The following is a 25,164-nucleotide window of genomic DNA, read 5'->3' on the forward strand; positions in this document are numbered from 1 at the left end:
CTGCACTCACAATCTGCACTCTGCACTCACAATCTGCACTCTGAATCTGCATTCTGCACTCTGAATCTGCACTCTGCACTCTGAATCTGCACTCTGAATCTGTACTCTGAATCTGCACTCTGAATCTGCACTCTGCACTCACAATCTACACTCTGCACTCACAATCTGCACTCTGAATCTGCACTCTGCACTCTGAATCTGCACTCTGCACTCTGAATCTGCACTCTGCACTCTGAATCTGCACTCTGCACTCACAATCTGCACTATGAATCTGCACTCTGAATCTGCACTCTGCACTCACAATCTGCACTCTGCACTCACAATCTGCACTCTGCACTCGCAATCCGCACTCTGAATCTGCACTCTGCACTCTGAATCTGCACTCACAATCTGCACTCTGCACTCACAATCTGCACTCCGCACTCTGAATCTGCACTCTGCACTCACAATCTGCACTCTGCACTCACAATCTGCACTCTGCACTCTGAATCTGCACTCTGAATCTGCACTCTGAATCTGCACTCTGCACTCTGAATGTGCACTCTGCACTCTGAATCTGCACTCTGAATCTGCACTCTGCACTCTGAATCTGCACTCTGAATCTGCACTCTGAATCTGCACTCTGAATCTGCACTCTGCACTCTGAATCTGCACTCTGAATCTGCACTCTGAATCTGAACTCTGAATCTGCACTCTGAATCTGCACTCTGAATCTGCACTCTGCACTCTGAATCTGCACTCTGAATCTGCACTCTGAATCTGCACTCTGCACTCTGAATCTGCACTCCGAATCTGCACTCTGCACACTGAATCTGCACTCTGCACTCTGAATCTGCACTCTGAATCTGCACTCTGAATCTGCACTCTGCACTCTGAATCTGCACTCTGAATCTGCACTCTGCACTCTGAATCTGCACTCTGAATCTGCACTCTGCACTCTGAATCTGCACTCTGCACTCTGAATCTGCACTCTGAATCTGCACTCTGAATCTGCACTGTGCACTCTGAATCTGCACTCTGCACTCTGATTCTGCACTCTGAATCTGCACTCTGCACTCAGAATCTGCACTCAGAATCTGCACTCTGAATCTGCACTCTGTATCTGCACTCTGAATCTGCACTCTGAATCTGCACTCTGCACTCTGAATCTGCACTCTGCACTCTGAATCTGCACTCTGCACTCTGAATCTGCACTCTGCACTCACAATCTGCACTCTGAATCTGCACTCTGCACTCTGAATCTGCACTCTGCACTCACAATCTGCACTCTGCACTCACAATCTGCACTCTGCACTCACAATCTGCACTCTGAATCTGTACTCTGCACTCTGCACTCTGAATCTGCACTCTGAATCTGCACTCTGAGTGTTGCACTCTGAATCTGCACTCTGAATCTGCACTCTGAATCTGCACTCTGCACTCTGAATCTGCACTCTGCACTCTGAATCTGCACTCTGCACTCACAATCTGCACTCTGAATCTGCACTCTGCACTCTGAATCTGCACTCTGCACTCACAATCTGCACTCTGCACTCACAATCTGCACTCTGCACTCACAATCTGCACTCTGAATCTGTACTCTGCACTCTGCACTCTGAATCTGCACTCTGAATCTGCACTCTGAGTGTTGCACTCTGAATCTGCACTCTGAATCTGCACTCTGAATCTGCACTCTGCACTCTAAATGTGCACTCTGCACTCTGAATCTGCACTCTGAATGTGCACTCTGCACTCTGAATCTGCACTCTTAATCTGCACTCTGCACTCAAAATCTACACTCTGCACTCACAATCTGCACTCTGCACTCACAATCTACACTCTGCACTCACAATCTGCACTCTGAATCTGCACACTGCACTCTGAATTTGCACTCTGCACTCTGAATCTGCACTCTGAATCTGCACTCTGAATCTGCACTCTGCACTCTGAATCTGCACTCTGAATCTGCACTCTGCACTCTGCACTCTGCACTCTGCACTCTGAATCTGCACTCTGAATCTGCACTCTGAATCTGCACTCTGAATCTGCACTCTGAATCTGCACTCTGAATCTGCACTCTGCACTCTGAATCTGCACTCTGCACTCTGAATCTGCACTCTGAATCTGCACTCTGCACTCTGAATCTGCACTCTGAATCTGCACTCTGCACTCTGAATCTGCACTCTGAATCTGCACTCTGAATCTGCACTCTGCACTCTGCACTCTGCACTCTGAATCTGCACTCTGAATCTGCACTCTGAATCTGCACTCTGAATCTGCACTCTGAATCTGCACTCTGCACTCTGAATCTGCACTCTGCACTCTGAATCTGCACTCTGAATCTGCACTCTGCACTCTGAATCTGCACTCTGAATCTGCACTCTGAATCTGCACTCTGAATCTGCACTCTGAATCTGCACTCTGAATCTGCACTCTGCACTCTGCACTCTGCACTCTGCATCTGCACTCTGAATCTGCACTCTGAATCTGCACTCTGAATCTGCACTCTGAATCTGCACTCTGCACTCTGAATCTGCACTCTGCACTCTGAATCTGCACTCTGCACTCTGAATCTGCACTCTGAATCTGCACTCTGAATCTGCACTCTGAATCTGCACTCTGCACTCACAATCTACACTCTGAATCTGCACTCTGCACTCTGAATCTGCACTCTGCACTCTGAATCTGCACTCTGCACTCTGAATATGCACTCTGCACTCTGAATCTGCACTCTGCACTCTGAATCTGCATTCTGCACTCTGAATCTGCACTCTGCACTCTGAATATGCACTCTGCACTCTGAATCTGCACTCTGCACTCTGAATCTGCACTCTGAATCTGCACTCTGAATCTGCACTCACAATCTACACTCTGAATCTGCACTCTGCACTCTGAATCTGCACTCTGAATCTGCACTCTGAATCTGCACTCTGCACTCTGAATCTGCACTCTGAATCTGCACTCTGCACTCTGAATCTGCACTCTGCACTCTGAATCTGCACTCTGAATCTGCACTCTGCACTCTGCACTCTGAATCTGCACTCTGCACTCTGAATCTGCACTCTGCACTCTGAATCTGCACTCTGCACTCTGAATCTGCATTCTGCACTCTGCACTCTGAATCTGCACTCTGAATCTGCACTCTGAGTCTGCACTCTGAATCTGCACTCTGAATCTGCACTCTGAATCTGCACTCTGCACTATGAATCTGCACTCTGCACTCTGAATCTGCACTCTGCACTCACAATCTGCACTCTGCACTCACAATCTGCACTCTGCACTCTGAATCTGCACTATGCACTCTGAATCTGCACTCTGTACTCTGAATCTGCACTCTGAATCTGCACTCTGAATCTGCACTCTGAATCTGCACTCTGCACTCACAATCTGCACTCTGCACTCACAATCTGCACTCTGAATCTGCATTCTGCACTCTGAATCTGCACTCTGCACTCTGAATCTGCACTCTGAATCTGCACTCTAAATCTGCACTCTGAATCTGCACTCTGCACTCACAATCTACACTCTGCACTCACAATCTGCACTCTGAATCTGCACTCTGCACTCTGAATCTGCACTCTGCACTCTGAATCTGCACTCTGCACTCACAATCTGCACTCTGCACTCACAATCTGCACTTTGCACTCACAATCTGCACTCTGAATCTGCACTCTGCACTCTGAATCTGCACTCTGCACTCACAATCTGCACTCTGCACTCACAATCTGCACTCCGCACTCTGAATCTGCACTCTGCACTCACAATCTGCACTCTGCACTCACAATCTGCACTCTGCACTCTGAATCTGCACTCTGAATCTGCACTCTGAATCTGCACTCTGCACTCTGAATGTGCACTCTGCACTCTGAATCTACACTCTGAATCTGCACTCTGCACTCTGAATCTGCACTCTGAATCTGCACTCTGAATCTGCACTCTGCACTCTGAATCTGCACTCTGAATCTGCACTCTGAATCTGCACTCTGAATCTGCACTCTGAATCTGCACTCTGAATCTGCACTCTGCACTCTGAATCTGCACTTTGAATCTGCACTCTGAATCTGCACTCTGCACTCTGAATCTGCACTCCGAATCTGCACTCTGCACACTGAATCTGCACTCTGCACTCTGAATCTGCACTCTGAATCTGCACTCTGAATCTGCACTCTGCACTCTGAATCTGCACTCTGAATCTGCACTCTGCACTCTGAATCTGCACTCTGAATCTGCACTCTGCACTCTGAATCTGCACTCTGCACTCTGAATCTGCACTCTGAATCTGCACTCTGAATCTGCACTCTGCACTCTGAATCTGCACTCTGCACTCTGAATCTGCACTCTGCACTCTGATTCTGCACTCTGAATCTGCACTCTGAATCTACACTCTGCACTCAGAATCTGCACTCAGAAACTGCACTCTGCACTCACAATCTGCACTCTGCACTCTGAATCTGCACTCTGAATCTGCACTCTGTACTCTGAATCTGCACTCTGCACTCTGAATCTGCACTCTGCAATCTGAATCTGCACTCTGCACTCTGAATCTGCACTCTGAATCTGCACTCTGCACTCTGAATCTGCACTCTGCACTCTGAATCTGCACTCTGCACTCTGCACTCTGAATCTGCACTCTGAATCTGCACTCTGAGTCTGCACTCTGAATCTGCACTCTGAATCTGCACTCTGAATCTGCACTCTGCACTATGAATCTGCACTCTGCACTCTGAATCTGCACTCTGCACTCACAATCTGCACTCTGCACTCACAATCTGCACTCTGCACTCTGAATCTGCACTATGCACTCTGAATCTGCACTCTGTACTCTGAATCTGCACTCTGAATCTGCACTCTGAATCTGCACTCTGCACTCACAATCTGCACTCTGCACTCACAATCTGCACTCTGAATCTGCATTCTGCACTCTGAATCTGCACTCTGCACTCTGAATCTGCACTCTGAATCTGTACTCTGAATCTGCACTCTGAATCTGCACTCTGCACTCACAATCTACACTCTGCACTCACAATCTGCACTCTGAATCTGCACTCTGCACTCTGAATCTGCACTCTGCACTCTGAATCTGCACTCTGCACTCTGAATCTGCACTCTGCACTCACAATCTGCACTATGAATCTGCACTCTGCACTCTGAATCTGCACTCTGCACTCACAATCTGCACTCTGCACTCACAATCTGCACTCTGCACTCGCAATCCGCACTCTGAATCTGCACTCTGCACTCTGAATCTGCACTCACAATCTGCACTCTGCACTCACAATCTGCACTCCGCACTCTGAATCTGCACTCTGCACTCACAATCTGCACTCTGCACTCACAATCTGCACTCTGCACTCTGAATCTGCACTCTGAATCTGCACTCTGAATCTGCACTCTGAATCTGCACTCTGCACTCTGAATGTGCACTCTGCACTCTGAATCTGCACTCTGAATCTGCACTCTGCACTCTGAATCTGCACTCTGAATCTGCACTCTGAATCTGCACTCTGAATCTGCACTCTGCACTCTGAATCTGCACTCTGAATCTGCACTCTGAATCTGAACTCTGAATCTGCACTCTGAATCTGCACTCTGAATCTGCACTCTGCACTCTGAATCTGCACTCTGAATCTGCACTCTAAATCTGCACTCTGCACTCTGAATCTGCACTCCGAATCTGCACTCTGCACACTGAATCTGCACTCTGCACTCTGAATCTGCACTCTGAATCTGCACTCTGAATCTGCACTCTGCACTCTGAATCTGCACTCTGAATCTGCACTCTGCACTCTGAATCTGCACTCTGCACTCTGAATCTGCACTCTGCACTCTGAATCTGCACTCTGAATCTGCACTCTGAATCTGCACTGTGCACTCTGAATCTGCACTCTGCACTCTGATTCTGCACTCTGAATCTGCACTCTGCACTCAGAATCTGCACTCAGAATCTGCACTCTGAATCTGCACTCTGTATCTGCACTCTGAATCTGCACTCTGAATCTGCACTCTGCACTCTGAATCTGCACTCTGCACTCTGAATCTGCACTCTGCACTCTGAATCTGCACTCTGCACTCACAATCTGCACTCTGAATCTGCACTCTGCACTCTGAATCTGCACTCTGCACTCACAATCTGCACTCTGCACTCACAATCTGCACTCTGCACTCACAATCTGCACTCTGAATCTGTACTCTGCACTCTGCACTCTGAATCTGCACTCTGAATCTGCACTCTGAGTGTTGCACTCTGAATCTGCACTCTGAATCTGCACTCTGAATCTGCACTCTGCACTCTAAATGTGCACTCTGCACTCTGAATCTGCACTCTGAATGTGCACTCTGCACTCTGAATCTGCACTCTTAATCTGCACTCTGCACTCAAAATCTACACTCTGCACTCACAATCTGCACTCTGCACTCACAATCTACACTCTGCACTCACAATCTGCACTCTGAATCTGCACACTGCACTCTGAATTTGCACTCTGCACTCTGAATCTGCACTCTGAATCTGCACTCTGAATCTGCACTCTGCACTCTGAATCTGCACTCTGAATCTGCACTCTGCACTCTGCACTCTGCACTCTGCACTCTGAATCTGCACTCTGAATCTGCACTCTGAATCTGCACTCTGAATCTGCACTCTGAATCTGCACTCTGAATCTGCACTCTGCACTCTGAATCTGCACTCTGCACTCTGAATCTGCACTCTGAATCTGCACTCTGCACTCTGAATCTGCACTCTGAATCTGCACTCTGAATCTGCACTCTGAATCTGCACTCTGAATCTGCACTCTGCACTCTGCACTCTGCACTCTGAATCTGCACTCTGAATCTGCACTCTGAATCTGCACTCTGAATCTGCACTCTGCACTCTGAATCTGCACTCTGCACTCTGAATCTGCACTCTGCACTCTGAATCTGCACTCTGAATCTGCACTCCGCACTCACAATCTACACTCTGAATCTGCACTCTGCACTCTGAATCTGCACTCTGCACTCTGAATCTGCACTCTGCACTCTGAATATGCACTCTGCACTCTGAATCTGCACTCTGCACTCTGAATCTGCACTCTGCACTCTGAATCTGCACTCTGCACTCTGAATATGCACTCTGCACTCTGAATCTGCACTCTGCACTCTGAATCTGCACTCTGAATCTGCACTCTGAATCTGCCACGAATCTGCACTCACAATCTACACTCTGAATCTGCACTCTGCACTCTGAATCTGCACTCTGCACTCTGAATCTGCACTCTGCACTCTGAATATGCACTCTGCACTCTGAATCTGCACTCTGCACTCACAATCTGCACTCTGCACTCACAATCTGCACTCTGAATCTGCACTCTGCACTCTGAATCTGCACTCTGAATCTGCACTCTGAATCTGCACTCTGCTCTCACAATCTGCACTCTGAATCTGCACTCTGCACTCTGAATCTGCACTCTGCACTCTGAATCTGCACTCTGCACTCTGAATCTGCACTCTGCACTCACAATCTGCACTCTGAATCTGCACTCTGCACTCTGAATCTGCACTCTGCACTCACAATCTGCACTCTGCACTCACAATCTGCACTCTGCACTCTGAATCTGCACTATGCACTCTGAATCTGCACTCTGTACTCTGAATCTGCACTCTGAATCTGCACTCTGCACTCTGAATCTGCACTCTGAATCTGCACTCTGAATCTGCACTCTGAATCTGCACTCTGCACTCACAATCTGCACTCTGCACTCACAATCTGCACTCTGAATATGCATTCTGCACTCTGAATCTGCACTCTGCACTATGAATCTGCACTCTGAATCTGCACTCTGAATCTGCACTCTGCACTCACAATCTACACTCTGCACTCACAATCTGCACTCTGAATCTGCACTCTGCACTCTGAATCTGCACTCTGCACTCTGAATCTGCACTCTGCACTCTGAATCTGCACTCTGCACTCACAATCTGCACTCTAAATCTGCACTCTGCACTCTGAATCTGCACTCTGCACTCACAATCTGCACTCTGCACTCACAATCTGCACTCTGCACTCACAATCTGCACTCTGAATCTGCACTCTGCACTCTGAATCTGCACTCTGCACTCACAATCTGCACTCTGCACTCACAATCTGCACTCCGCACTCTGAATCTGCACTCTGCACTCACAATCTGCACTCTGCACTCACAATCTGCACTCTGCACTCTGAATCTGCACTCTGAATCTGCACTCTGAATCTGCACTCTGAATCTGCACTCCACTCTGAATCTGCACTCTGCACTCTGAATCTGCACTCTGAATCTGCACTCTGCACTCTGAATCTGCACTCTGAATCTGCACTCTGAATCTGCACTCGGCACTCTGAATCTGCACTCTGAATCTGCACTCTGAATCTGCACTCTGAATCTGCACTCTGAATCTGCACTCTGAATCTGCACTCTGCACTCTGAATCTGCACTCTGAATCTGCACTCTGCACTCTGAATCTGCACTCTGAGTCTGCACTCTGAATCTGCACTCTGAATCTGCACTCTGAATCTGCACTCTGCACTATGAATCTGCACTCTGCACTCTGAATCTGCAATCTGCACTCTGAATCTGCACTCTGCACTCTGAATCTGCACTCTGCACTCACAATCTGCACTCTGAATCTGCACTCTGCACTCTGAATCTGCACTCTGCACTCACAATCTGCACTCTGCACTCACAATCTGCACTCTGCACTCACAATCTGCACTCTGAATCTGCACTCTGCACTCTGAATCTGCACTCTGCACTCTGAATCTGCACTCTGAATCTGCACTCTGCACTCTGAATCTGCACTCTGAATCTGCACTCTGAATCTGCACTCTGAATCTGCACTCTGCACTCTGCACTCTGCACTCTGAATCTGCACTCTGAATCTGCACTCTGAATCTGCACTCTGAATCTGCACTCTGCACTCTGAATCTGCACTCTGCACTCTGAATCTGCACTCTGCACTCTGAATCTGCACTCTGAATCTGCACTCTGAATCTGCACTCTGAATCTGCACTCTGCACTCACAATCTACACTCTGAATCTGCACTCTGCACTCTGAATCTGCACTCTGCACTCTGAATCTGCACTCTGCACTCTGAATATGCACTCTGCACTCTGAATCTGCACTCTGCACTCTGAATCTGCATTCTGCACTCTGAATCTGCACTCTGCACTCTGAATATGCACTCTGCACTCTGAATCTGCACTCTGCACTCTGAATCTGCACTCTGAATCTGCACTCTGAATCTGCACTCACAATCTACACTCTGAATCTGCACTCTGCACTCTGAATCTGCACTCTGAATCTGCACTCTGAATCTGCACTCTGCACTCTGAATCTGCACTCTGAATCTGCACTCTGCACTCTGCACTCTGCACTCTGAATCTGCACTCTGCACTCTGAATCTGTACTCTGAATCTGCACTCTGCACTCTGCACTCTGAATCTGCACTCTGCACTCTGAATCTGCACTCTGCACTCTGAATCTGCACTCTGAATCTGCACTCTGAATCTGCACTCTGAATCTGCACTCTGAATCTACACTCTGCACTCTGAATCTGCACTCTACACTCTGAATCTGCACTCTGAATCTGCACTCTGCACTCTGAATCTGCACTCTGAATCTGCACTCTGCACTCTGCACTCTGAATCTGCACTCTGCACTCTGAATCTGCACTCTGCACTCTGAATCTGCACTCTGAATCTGCACTCTGCACTCTGAATCTGCACTCTGCACTCTGAATCTGCACTCTGAATCTGCACTCTGAATCTGCACTCTGCACTCTGAATCTGCACTCTGAATCTGCACTCTGAATCTGCACTCTGAATCTGCACTCTGAATCTGCACTCTGCACTCTGAATCTGCACTCTGAATCTGCACTCTGAATCTGCACTCTGAATCTGCACTCTGCACTATGAATCTGCACTCTGCACTCTGAATCTGCACTCTGCACTCACAATCTGCACTCTGCACTCACAATCTGCACTCTGCACTCTGAATCTGCACTATGCACTCTGAATCTGCACTCTGTACTCTGAATCTGCACTCTGAATCTGCACTCTGAATCTGCACTCTGAATCTGCACTCTGAATCTGCACTCTGCACTCACAATCTGCACTCTGCACTCACAATCTGCACTCTGAATCTGCATTCTGCACTCTGAATCTGCACTCTGCACTCTGAATCTGCACTCTGAATCTGCACTCTGAATCTGCACTCTGAATCTGCACTCTGCACTCACAATCTACACTCTGCACTCACAATCTGCACTCTGAATCTGCACTCTGCACTCTGAATCTGCACTCTGCACTCTGAATCTGCACTCTGCACTCTGAATCTGCACTCTGCACTCACAATCTGCACTCTGAATCTGCACTCTGCACTCTGAATCTGCACTCTGCACTCACAATCTGCACTCTGCACTCACAATCTGCACTCTGAATCTGCACTCTGCACTCTGAATCTGCACTCTGCACTCACAATCTGCACTCTGCACTCACAATCTGCACTCCGCACTCTGAATCTGCACTCTGCACTCACAATCTGCACTCTGCACTCACAATCTGCACTCTGCACTCTGAATCTGCACTCTGAATCTGCACTCTGAATCTGCACTCTGCACTCTGAATGTGCACTCTGCACTCTGAATCTGCACTCTGAATCTGCACTCTGCACTCTGAATCTGCACTCTGAATCTGCACTCTGAATCTGCACTCTGCACTCTGAATCTGCACTCTGAATCTGCACTCTGAATCTGCACTCTGAATCTGCACTCTGCACTCTGAATCTGCACTCTGAATCTGCACTCTGAATCTGCACTCTGCACTCTGAATCTGCACTCCGAATCTGCACTCTGCACTCTGAATCTGCACTCTGCACTCTGAATCTGCACTCTGAATCTGCACTCTGAATCTGCACTCTGCACTCTGAATCTGCACTCTGAATATGCACTCTGCACTCTGAATCTGCACTCTGAATCTGCACTCTGCACTCTGAATCTGCACTCTGCACTCTGAATCTGCACTCTGAATCTGCACTCTGAATCTGCACTCTGAATCTGCACTCTGCACTCTGATTCTGCACTCTGAATCTGCACTCTGAATCTGCACTCTGCACTCAGAATCTGCACTCAGAATCTGCACTCTGAATCTGCACTCTGTATCTGCACTTTGAATCTGCACTCTGAATCTGCACTCTGCACTCTGAATCTGCACTCTGCACTCTGAATCTGCACTCTGCACTCTGAATCTGCACTCTGCACTCACAATCTGCACTCTGAATCTGCACTCTGCACTCTGAATCTGCACTCTGCACTCACAATCTGCACTCTGCACTCACAATCTGCACTCTGCACTCACAATCTGCACTCTGAATCTGCACTCTGCACTCTGAATCTGCACTCTGCACTCTGAATCTGCACTCTGCACTCTGAATCTGCACTCTGCACTCTGAATCTGCACTCTGAATCTGCACTCTGCACTCTGAATCTGCACTCTGAATCTGCACTCTGAATCTGCACTCTGAATCTGCACTCTGAATCTGCACTCTGCACTCTGCACTCTGCACTCTGCACTCTGAATCTGCACTCTGAATCTGCACTCTGAATCTGCACTCTGAATCTGCACTCTGCACTCTGAATCTGCACTCTGCACTCTGAATCTGCACTCTGCACTCTGAATCTGCACTCTGAATCTGCACTCTGAATCTGCACTCTGAATCTGCACTCTGCACTCACAATCTACACTCTGAATCTGCACTCTGCACTCTGAATCTGCACTCTGCACTCTGAATCTGCACTCTGCACTCTGAATATGCACTCTGCACTCTGAATCTGCACTCTGCACTCTGAATCTGCATTCTGCACTCTGAATCTGCACTCTGCACTCTGAATATGCACTCTGCACTCTGAATCTGCACTCTGCACTCTGAATCTGCACTCTGAATCTGCACTCTGAATCTGCACTCACAATCTACACTCTGAATCTGCACTCTGCACTCTGAATCTGCACTCTGAATCTGCACTCTGAATCTGCACTCTGAATCTGCACTCTGCACTCTGAATCTGCACTCTGAATCTGCACTCTGAATCTGCACTCTGAATCTGCACTCTGCACTATGAATCTGCACTCTGCACTCTGAATCTGCACTCTGCACTCACAATCTGCACTCTGCACTCACAATCTGCACTCTGCACTCTGAATCTGCACTATGCACTCTGAATCTGCACTCTGTACTCTGAATCTGCACTCTGAATCTGCACTCTGAATCTGCACTCTGAATCTGCACTCTGCACTCACAATCTGCACTCTGCACTCACAATCTGCACTCTGAATCTGCATTCTTCACTCTGAATCTGCACTCTGCACTCTGAATCTGCACTCTGAATCTGCACTCTGAATCTGCACTCTGCACTCACAATCTACACTCTGCACTCACAATCTGCACTCTGAATCTGCACTCTGCACTCTGAATCTGCACTCTGCACTCTGAATCTGCACTCTGCACTCTGAATCTGCACTCTGCACTCACAATCTGCACTCTGAATCTGCACTCTGCACTCTGAATCTGCACTCTGCACTCACAATCTGCACTCTGCACTCACAATCTGCACTCTGAATCTGCACTCTGCACTCTGAATCTGCACTCTGCACTCACAATCTGCACTCTGCACTCACAATCTGCACTCCGCACTCTGAATCTGCACTCTGCACTCACAATCTGCACTCTGCACTCACAATCTGCACTCTGCACTCTGAATCTGCACTCTGAATCTGCACTCTGAATCTGCACTCTGCACTCTGAATGTGCACTCTGCACTCTGAATCTGCACTCTGAATCTGCACTCTGCACTCTGAATCTGCACTCTGAATCTGCACTCTGAATCTGCACTCTGCACTCTGAATCTGCACTCTGAATCTGCACTCTGAATCTGCACTCTGAATCTGCACTCTGCACTCTGAATCTGCACTCTGAATCTGCACTCTGAATCTGCACTCTGCACTCTGAATCTGCACTCCGAATCTGCACTCTGCACTCTGAATCTGCACTCTGCACTCTGAATCTGCACTCTGAATCTGCACTCTGAATCTGCACTCTGCACTCTGAATCTGCACTCTGAATATGCACTCTGCACTCTGAATCTGCACTCTGCACTCTGAATCTGCACTCTGCACTCTGAATCTGCACTCTGAATCTGCACTCTGAATCTGCACTCTGAATCTGCACTCTGCACTCTGATTCTGCACTCTGAATCTGCACTCTGAATCTGCACTCTGCACTCAGAATCTGCACTCAGAATCTGCACTTTGAATCTGCACTCTGAATCTGCACTCTGCACTCTGAATCTGCACTCTGCACTCTGAATCTGCACTCTGCACTCTGAATCTGCACTCTGCACTCACAATCTGCACTCTGAATCTGCACTCTGCACTCTGAATCTGCACTCTGCACTCACAATCTGCACTCTGCACTCACAATCTGCACTCTGCACTCACAATCTGCACTCTGAATCTGCACTCTGCACTCTGAATCTGCACTCTGCACTCTGAATCTGCACTCTGCACTCTGAATCTGCACTCTGAATCTGCACTCTGCACTCTGCACTCTGAATCTGCACTCTGCACTCTGAATCTGCACTCTGCACTCTGAATCTGCACTCTGCACTCTGAATCTGCATTCTGCACTCTGCACTCTGAATCTGCACTCTGAATCTGCACTCTGAGTCTGCACTCTGAATCTGCACTCTGAATCTGCACTCTGAATCTGCACTCTGCACTATGAATCTGCACTCTGCACTCTGAATCTGCACTCTGCACTCTGAATCTGCACTCTGCACTCTGAATCTGCACTCTGCACTCACAATCTGCACTCTGAATCTGCACTCTGCACTCTGAATCTGCACTCTGCACTCTGAATCTGCACTCTGAATCTGCACTCTGAATCTGCACTCTGCACTCTGAATCTGCACTCCGAATCTGCACTCTGCACACTGAATCTGCACTCTGCACTCACAATCTGCACTCTGAATCTGCACTCTGCACTCTGAATCTGCACTCTGCACTCTGAATCTGCACTCTGAATCTGCACTCTGAATCTGCACTCTGCACTCTGAATCTGCACTCCGAATCTGCACTCTGCACACTGAATCTGCACTCTGCACTCTGAATCTGCACTCTGAATCTGCACTCTGAATCTGCACTCTGCACTCTGAATCTGCACTCTGAATCTGCACTCTGCACTCTGAATCTGCACTCTGAATCTGCACTCTGCACTCTGAATCTGCACTCTGCACTCTGAATCTGCACTCTGAATCTGCACTCTGAATCTGCACTCTGCACTCTGAATCTGCACTCTGCACTCTGAATCTGCACTCTGCACTCTGATTCTGCACTCTGAATCTGCACTCTGAATCTACACTCTGCACTCAGAATCTGCACTCAGAAACTGCACTCTGCACTCACAATCTGCACTCTGCACTCTGAATCTGCACTCTGAATCTGCACTCTGCACTCTGAATCTGCACTCTGCACTCTGAATCTGCACTCTGCAATCTGAATCTGCACTCTGCACTCTGAATCTGCACTCTGAATCTGCACTCTGCACTCTGCACTCTGAATCTGCACTCTGCACTCTGAATCTGCACTCTGCACTCTGAATCTGCACTCTGCACTCTGAATCTGCACTCTGCACTCTGAATCTGCACTCTGAATCTGCACTCTGAATCTGCACTCTGAATCTGCACTCTGCACTATGAATCTGCACTCTGCACTCTGAATCTGCACTCTGCACTCACAATCTGCACTCTGCACTCACAATCTGCACTCTGCACTCTGAATCTGCACTATGCACTCTGAATCTGCACTCTGTACTCTGAATCTGCACTCTGAATCTGCACTCTGAATCTGCACTCTGAATCTGCACTCTGCACTCACAATCTGCACTCTGCACTCACAATCTGCACTCTGAATCTGCATTCTGCACTCTGAATCTGCACTCTGCACTCTGAATCTGCACTCTGAATCTGTACTCTGAATCTGCACTCTGAATCTGCACTCTGCACTCACAATCTACACTCTGCACTCACAATCTGCACTCTGAATCTGCACTCTGCACTCTGAATCTGCACTCTGCACTCTGAATCTGCACTCTGCACTCTGAATCTGCACTCTGCACTCACAATCTGCACTATGAATCTGCACTCTGCACTCTGAATCTGCACTCTGCACTCACAATCTGCACTCTGCACTCACAATCTGCACTCTGCACTCGCAATCCGCACTCTGAATCTGCACTCTGCACTCTGAATCTGCACTCTGCACTCACAATCTGCACTCTGCACTCACAAGCTGCACTCCGCACTCTGAATCTGCACTCTGCACTCACAATCTGCACTCTGCACTCACAATCTGCACTCTGCACTCTGAATCTGCACTCTGAATCTGCACTCTGAATCTGCACTCTGAATCTGCACTCTGCACTCTGAATGTGCACTCTGCACTCTGAATCTGCACTCTGAATCTGCACTCTGCACTCTGAATCTGCACTCTGAATCTGCACTCTGAATCTGCACTCTGAATCTGCACTCTGCACTCTGAATCTGCACTCTGAATCTGCACTCTGAATCTGAACTCTGATTCTGCACTCTGAATCTGCACTCTGAATCTGCACTCTGCACTCTGAATCTGCACTCTGAATCTGCACTCTGAATCTGCACTCTGCACTCTGAATCTGCACCCCGAATCTGCACTCTGCACACTGAATCTGCACTCTGCACTCTGAATCTGCACTCTGAATCTGCACTCTGAATCTGCACTCTGCACTCTGAATCTGCACTCTGAATCTGCACTCTGCACTCTGAATCTGCACTCTGAATCTGCACTCTGCACTCTGAATCTGCACTCTGCACTCTGAATCTGCACTCTGAATCTGCACTCTGAATCTGCACTGTGCACTCTGAATCTGCACTCTGCACTCTGATTCTGCACTCTGAATCTGCACTCTGAATCTGCACTCTGCACTCAGAATCTGCACTCAGAATCTGCACTCTGAATCTGCACTCTGTATCTGCACTCTGAATCTGCACTCTGCACTATGAATCTGCACTCTGCACTCTGAATCTGCACTCTGCACTCTGAATCTGCACTCTGAATCTGCACTCTGAATCTGCACTCTGAATCTGCACTCTGCACTCACAATCTGCACTCTGCACTCACAATCTGCACTCTGCACTTTGAATCTGCACTATGCACTCTGAATCTGCACTCTGTACTCTGAATCTGCACTCTGAATCTGCACTCTGAATCTGCACTCTGAATCTGCACTCTGAATCTGCACTCTGCACTCACAATCTGCACTCTGCACTCACAATCTGCACTCTGAATCTGCATTCTGCACTCTGAATCTGCACTCTGCACTCTGAATCTGCACTCTGAATCTGCACTCTGAATCTGCACTCTGAATCTGCACTCTGCACTCACAATCTACACTCTACACTCACAATCTGCACTCTGAATCTGCACTCTGCACTCTGAATCTGCACTCTGCACTCTGAATCTGCACTCTGCACTCTGAATCTGCACTCTGCACTCACAATCTGCACTCTGAATCTGCACTCTGCACTCTGAATCTGCACTCTGCACTCACAATCTGCACTCTGCACTCACAATCTGCACTCTGAATCTGCACTCTGCACTCTGAATCTGCACTCTGCACTCACAATCTGCACTCCACACTCTGAATCTGCACTCTGCACTCACAATCTGCACTCTGCACTCACAATCTGCACTCTGCACTCTGAATCTGCACTCTGAATCTGCACTCTGCACTCTGAATGTGCACTCTGCACTCTGAATCTGCACTCTGAATCTGCACTCTGCACTCTGAATCTGCACTCTGAATCTGCACTCTGAATCTGCACTCTGCACTCTGAATCTGCACTCTGAATCTGCACTCTGAATCTGCACTCTGCACTCTGAATCTGCACTCTGAATCTGCACTCTGCACTCTGAATCTGCACTCCGAATCTGCACTCTGCACTCTGAATCTGCACTCTGCACTCTGAATCTGCACTCTGAATCTGCACTCTGCACTCTGAATCTGCACTCTGAATCTGCACTCTGCACTCTGAATCTGCACTCTGAATCTGCACTCTGAATCTGCACTCTGCACTCTGAATCTGCACTCTGCACTCTGATTCTGCACTCTGAATCTGCACTCTGAATCTGCACTCTGCACTCAGAATCTGCACTCAGAATCTGCACTCTGAATCTGCACTCTGTATCTGCACTCTGAATCTGCACTCTGAATCTGCACTCTGCACTCTGAATCTGCACTCTGAACTCTGAATCTGCACTCTGCACTCTGAATCTGCACTCTGCACTCACAATCTGCACTCTGAATCTGCACTCTGCACTCTGAATCTGCACTCTGCACTCACAATCTGCACTCTGCACTCACAATCTGCACTCACAATCTGCACTCTGAATCTGCACTCTGCACTCTGAATCTGCACTCTGCACTCTGAATCTGCACTCTGCACTCTGAATCTGCACTCTGCACTCTGAATCTGCACTCTGAATCTGCACTCTGCACTCTCCACTCTGAATCTGCACTCTGCACTCTGAATCTGCACTCTGCACTCTGAATCTGCACTCTGCACTATGAATCTGCACTCTGCACTCTGCACTTGGAATCTGCACTCGGAATCTGCACTCTGAGTCTGCACTCTGAATCTGCACTCTGAATCTGCACTCTGAATCTGCACTCTGCACTATGAATCTGCACTCTGCACTCTGAATCTGCACGCTGCACTCACAATCTGCACTCTGCACTCACAATCTGCACTCTGAATCTGTACTCTGCACTCTGAATCTGCACTCTGAATCTGCACTCTGCACTCTGAATCTGCACTCTGCACTAGGCACTCTGAATCTGCACTCTGCACTCTGAATCTGCACTCTGCACTCTGAATCTGCACTCTGCACTCTGCACTCTGAATCTGCACTCTGAATCTGCACTCTGAGTCTGCACTCTGAATCTGCACTCTGAATCTGCACTCTGCACTCTAAATGTGCACTCTGCACTCTGAATCTGCACTCTGAATGTGCACTCTGCACTCTGAATCTGCACTCTTAATCTGCACTCTGCACTCACAATCTACACTCTGCACTCACAATCTGCACTCTGCACTCACTAAATACACTCTGCACTCACAATCTGCACTCTGAATCTGCACACTGCACTCTGAATTTGCACTCTGCACTCTGAATCTGCACTCTGAATCTGCACTCTGAATCTGCACTCTGCACTCTGAATCTGCACTCTGAATCTGCACTCTGAATCTGCACTCTGCACTCTGCACTCTGCACTCTGCACACTGAATCTGCACTCTGAATCTGCACTCTGAATCTGCACTCTGAATCTGCACTCTGAATCTGCACTCTGCACTCTGAATCTGCACTCTGCACTCTGAATCTGCACTCTGAATCTGCACTCTGAATCTGTACTCTGAATCTGCACTCTGAATCTGCACTCTGCACTCTGCACTCTGCACTCTGCACTCTGAATCTGCACTCTGAATCTGCACTCTGAATCTGCACTCTGAATCTGCACTCTGCACTCTGAATCTGCACTCTGCACTCTGAATCTGCACTCTGAATCTGCACTCTGAATCTGCACTCTGAATCTGCACTCTGCACTCACAATCTACACTCTGAATCTGCACTCTGCACTCTGAATCTGCACTCTGCACTCTGAATCTGCACTCTGCACTCTGAATATGCACTCTGCACTCTGAATCTGCACTCTGCACTCTGAATCTGCATTCTGCACTCTGAATCTGCACTCTGCACTCTGAATCTGCACTCTGCACTCACAATCTGCACTCCACACTCTGAATCTGCACTCTGCACTCACAATCTGCACTCTGCACTCACAATCTGCACTCTGCACTCTGAATCTGCACTCTGAATCTGCACTCTGCACTCTGAATGTGCACTCTGCACTCTGAATCTGCACTCTGAATCTGCACTCTGCACTCTGAATCTGCACTCTGAATCTGCACTCTGAATCTGCACTCTGCACTCTGAATCTGCACTCTGAATCTGCACTCTGAATCTGCACTCTGCACTCTGAATCTGTACTCTGAATCTGCACTCTGCACTCTGAATCTGCACTCCGAATCTGCACTCTGCACTCTGAATCTGCACTCTGCACTCTGAATCTGCACTCTGAATCTGCACTCTGCACTCTGAATCTGCACTCTGAATCTGCACTCTGCACTCTGAATCTGCACTCTGAATCTGCACTCTGAATCTGCACTCTGCACTCTGAATCTGCACTCTGCACTCTGATTCTGCACTCTGAATCTGCACTCTGAATCTGCACTCTGCACTCAGAATCTGCACTCAGAATCTGCACTCTGAATCTGCACTCTGTATCTGCACTCTGAATCTGCACTCTGAATCTGCACTCTGCACTCTGAATCTGCACTCTGAACTCTGAATCTGCACTCTGCACTCTGAATCTGCACTCTGCACTCACAATCTGCACTCTGAATCTGCACTCTGCACTCTGAATCTGCACTCTGCACTCACAATCTGCACTCTGCACTCACAATCTGCACTCACAATCTGCACTCTGAATCTGCACTCTGCACTCTGAATCTGCACTCTGCACTCTGAATCTGCACTCTGCACTCTGAATCTGCACTCTGAATCTGCACTCTGCACTCTCCACTCTGAATCTGCACTCTGCACTCTGAATCTGCACTCTGCACTCTGAATCTGCACTCTGCACTATGAATCTGCACTCTGCACTCTGCACTCGGAATCTGCACTCGGAATCTGCACTCTGAGTCTGCACTCTGAATCTGCACTCTGAATCTGCACTCTGAATCTGCACTCTGCACTATGAATCTGCACTCTGCACTCTGAATCTGCACGCTGCACTCACAATCTGCACTCTGCACTCACAATCTGCACTCTGAATCTGTACTCTGCACTCTGAATCTGCACTCTGAATCTGCACTCTGCACTCTGAATCTGCACTCTGCACTAGGCACTCTGAATCTGCACTCTGCACTCTGAATCTGCACTCTGCACTCTGAATCTGCACTCTGCACTCTGCACTCTGAATCTGCACTCTGAATCTGCACTCTGAGTCTGCACTCTGAATCTGCACTCTGAATCTGCACTCTGCACTCTAAATGTGCACTCTGCACTCTGAATCTGCACTCTGAATGTGCACTCTGCACTCTGAATCTGCACTCTTAATCTGCACTCTGCACTCACAATCTACACTCTGCACTCACAATCTGCACTCTGCACTCACTAAATACACTCTGCACTCACAATCTGCACTCTGAATCTGCACACTGCACTCTGAATTTGCACTCTGCACTCTGAATCTGCACTCTGAATCTGCACTCTGAATCTGCACTCTGCACTCTGAATCTGCACTCTGAATCTGCACTCTGAATCTGCACTCTGCACTCTGCACTCTGCACTCTGCACACTGAATCTGCACTCTGAATCTGCACTCTGAATCTGCACTCTGAATCTGCACTCTGAATCTGCACTCTGCACTCTGAATCTGCACTCTGCACTCTGAATCTGCACTCTGAATCTGCACTCTGAATCTGTACTCTGAATCTGCACTCTGAATCTGCACTCTGCACTCTGCACTCTGCACTCTGAATCTGCACTCTGAATCTGCACTCTGAATCTGCACTCTGAATCTGCACTCTGCACTCTGAATCTGCACTCTGCACTCTGAATCTGCACTCTGAATCTGCACTCTGAATCTGCACTCTGAATCTGCACTCTGCACTCACAATCTACACTCTGAATCTGCACTCTGCACTCTGAATCTGCACTCTGCACTCTGAATCTGCACTCTGCACTCTGAATATGCACTCTGCACTCTGAATCTGCACTCTGCACTCTGAATCTGCATTCTGCACTCTGAATCTGCACTCTGCACTCTGAATATGCACTCTGCACTCTGAATCTGCACTCTGCACTCTGAATCTGCACTCTGAATCTGCACTCTGAATCTGCACTCACAATCTACACTCTGAATCTGCACTCTGCACTCTGAATCTGCACTCTGAATCTGCACTCTGAATCTGCACTCTGCACTCTGAATCTGCACTCTGAATCTGCACTCTGCACTCTGCACTCTGCACTCTGAATCTGCACTCTGCACTCTGAATCTGTACTCTGAATCTGCACTCTGCACTCTGCACTCTGAATCTGCACTCTGCACTCTGAATCTGCACTCTGCACTCTGAATCTGCACTCTGAATCTGCACTCTGAATCTGCACTCTGAATCTACACTCTGCACTCTGAATCTGCACTCTACACTCTGAATCTGCACTCTGAATCTGCACTCTGCACTCTGAATCTGCACTCTGAATCTGCACTCTGCACTCTGCACTCTGAATCTGCACTCTGCACTCTGAATCTGCACTCTGCACTCTGAATCTGCACTCTGAATCTGCACTCTGCACTCTGAATCTGCACTCTGCACTCTGAATCTGCAATCTGCACTCTGAATCTGCACTCTGCACTCTGAATCTGCACTCTGCACTCACAATCTGCACTCTGAATCTGCACTCTGCACTCTGAATCTGCACTCTGCACTCACAATCTGCACTCTGCACTCACAATCTGCACTCTGCACTCACAATCTGCACTCTGAATCTGCACTCTGCACTCTGAATCTGCACTCTGCACTCTGAATCTGCACTCTGCACTCTGAATCTGCACTCTGCACTCTGAATCTGCACTCTGAATCTGCACTCTGCACTCTGAATCTGCACTCTGAATCTGCACTCTGAATCTGCACTCTGAATCTGCACTCTGAATCTGCACTCTGCACTCTGCACTCTGCACTCTGCACTCTGAATCTGCACTCTGAATCTGCACTCTGAATCTGCACTCTGCACTCTGAATCTGCACTCTGCACTCTGAATCTGCACTCTGCACTCTGAATCTGCACTCTGAATCTGCACTCTGAATCTGCACTCTGAATCTGCACTCTGCACTCACAATCTACACTCTGAATCTGCACTCTGCACTCTGAATCTGCACTCTGCACTCTGAATCTGCACTCTGAATATGCACTCTGCACTCTGAATCTGCACTCTGCACTCTGAATCTGCATTCTGCACTCTGAATCTGCACTCTGCACTCTGAATATGCACTCTGCACTCTGAATCTGCACTCTGCACTCTGAATCTGCACTCTGCACTCTGAATCTGCACTCTGAATCTGCACTCCGCACTCACAATCTACACTCTGAATCTGCACTCTGCACTCTGAATCTGCACTCTGAATCTGCACTCACAATCTACACTCTGAATCTGCACTCTGCACTCTGAATCTGCACTCTGAATCTGCACTCTGAATCTGCACTCTGCACTCTGAATCTGCACTCTGAATCTGCACTCTGCACTCTGCACTCTGCACTCTGAATCTGCACTCTGCACTCTGAATCTGTACTCTGAATCTGCACTCTGCACTCTGCACTCTGAATCTGCACTCTGCACTCTGAATCTGCACTCTGCACTCTGAATCTGCACTCTGAATCTGCACTCTGAATCTGCACTCTGAATCTGCACTCTGAATCTACACTCTGCACTCTGAATCTGCACTCTACACTCTGAATCTGCACTCTGAATCTGCACTCTGCACTCTGAATCTGCACTCTGAATCTGCACTCTGCACTCTGCACTCTGAATCTGCACTCTGCACTCCGAATCTGCACTCTGCACTCTGAATCTGCACTCTGAATCTGCACTCTGCACTCTGAATCTGCACTCTGCACTCTGAATCTGCACTCTGAATCTGCACTCTGCACTCTGAATCTGCACTCTGAATCTGCACTCTGAATCTGCACTCTGAATCTGCACTCTGAATCTGCACTCTGCACTCTGAATCTGCACTCTGAATCTGCACTCTGAATCTGCACTCTGAATCTGCACTCTGCACTATGAATCTGCACTCTGCACTCTGAATCTGCACTCTGCACTCACAATCTGCACTCTGCACTCACAATCTGCACTCTGCACTCTGAATCTGCACTATGCACTCTGAATCTGCACTCTGTACTCTGAATCTGCACTCTGAATCTGCACTCTGAATCTGCACTCTGAATCTGCACTCTGAATCTGCACTCTGCACTCACAATCTGCACTCTGCACTCACAATCTGCACTCTGAATCTGCATTCTGCACTCTGAATCTGCACTCTGCACTCTGAATCTGCACTCTGAATCTGCACTCTGAATCTGCACTCTGAATCTGCACTCTGCACTCACAATCTACACTCTGCACTCACAATCTGCACTCTGAATCTGCACTCTGCACTCTGAATCTGCACTCTGCACTCTGAATCTGCACTCTGCACTCTGAATCTGCACTCTGCACTCACAATCTGCACTCTGAATCTGCACTCTGCACTCTGAATCTGCACTCTGCACTCACAATCTGCACTCTGCACTCACAATCTGCACTCTGAATCTGCACTCTGCACTCTGAATCTGCACTCTGCACTCACAATCTGCACTCTGCACTCACAATCTGCACTCCGCACTCTGAATCTGCACTCTGCACTCACAATCTGCACTCTGCACTCACAATCTGCACTCTGCACTCTGAATCTGCACTCTGAATCTGCACTCTGAATCTGCACTCTGCACTCTGAATGTGCACTCTGCACTCTGAATCTGCACTCTGAATCTGCACTCTGCACTCTGAATCTGCACTCTGAATCTGCACTCTGAATCTGCACTCTGCACTCTGAATCTGCACTCTGAATCTGCACTCTGAATCTGCACTCTGAATCTGCACTCTGCACTCTGAATCTGCACTCTGAATCTGCACTCTGAATCTGCACTCTGCACTCTGAATCTGCACTCCGAATCTGCACTCTGCACTCTGAATCTGCACTCTGCACTCTGAATCTGCACTCTGAATCTGCACTCTGAATCTGCACTCTGCACTCTGAATCTGCACTCTGAATATGCACTCTGCACTCTGAATCTGCACTCTGAATCTGCACTCTGCACTCTGAATCTGCACTCTGCACTCTGAATCTGCACTCTGAATCTGCACTCTGAATCTGCACTCTGAATCTGCACTCTGCACTCTGATTCTGCACTCTGAATCTGCACTCTGAATCTGCACTCTGCACTCAGAATCTGCACTCAGAATCTGCACTCTGAATCTGCACTCTGTATCTGCACTTTGAATCTGCACTCTGAATCTGCACTCTGCACTCTGAATCTGCACTCTGCACTCTGAATCTGCACTCTGCACTCTGAATCTGCACTCTGCACTCACAATCTGCACTCTGAATCTGCACTCTGCACTCTGAATCTGCACTCTGCACTCACAATCTGCACTCTGCACTCACAATCTGCACTCTGCACTCACAATCTGCACTCTGAATCTGCACTCTGCACTCTGAATCTGCACTCTGCACTCTGAATCTGCACTCTGCACTCTGAATCTGCACTCTGAATCTGCACTCTGCACTCTGCACTCTGAATCTGCACTCTGCACTCTGAATCTGCACTCTGCACTCTGAATCTGCACTCTGCACTCTGAATCTGCATTCTGCACTCTGCACTCTGAATCTGCACTCTGAATCTGCACTCTGAGTCTGCACTCTGAATCTGCACTCTGAATCTGCACTCTGAATCTGCACTCTGCACTCTGAATCTGCACTCTGCACTCTGAATCTGCACTCTGCACTCTGAATCTGCACTCTGCACTCACAATCTGCACTCTGAATCTGCACTCTGCACTCTGAATCTGCACTCTGCACTCACAATCTGCACTCTGCACTCGCAATCTGCACTCTGCACTCACAATCTGCACTCTGAATCTGCACTCTGCACTCTGAATCTGCACTCTGCACTCTGAATCTGCACTCTGAATCTGCACTCTGAATCTGCACTCTGCACTCTGAATCTGCACTCCGAATCTGCACTCTGCACACTGAATCTGCACTCTGCACTCGCAATCCGCACTCTGAATCTGCACTCTGCACTCTGAATCTGCACTCACAATCTGCACTCTGCACTCACAATCTGCACTCCGCACTCTGAATCTGCACTCTGCACTCACAATCTGCACTCTGCACTCACAATCTGCACTCTGCACTCTG

Source organism: Lissotriton helveticus, chromosome 6, assembly GCF_964261635.1.
Source record: "Lissotriton helveticus chromosome 6, aLisHel1.1, whole genome shotgun sequence".
Taxonomy (NCBI): domain Eukaryota; kingdom Metazoa; phylum Chordata; class Amphibia; order Caudata; family Salamandridae; genus Lissotriton; species Lissotriton helveticus.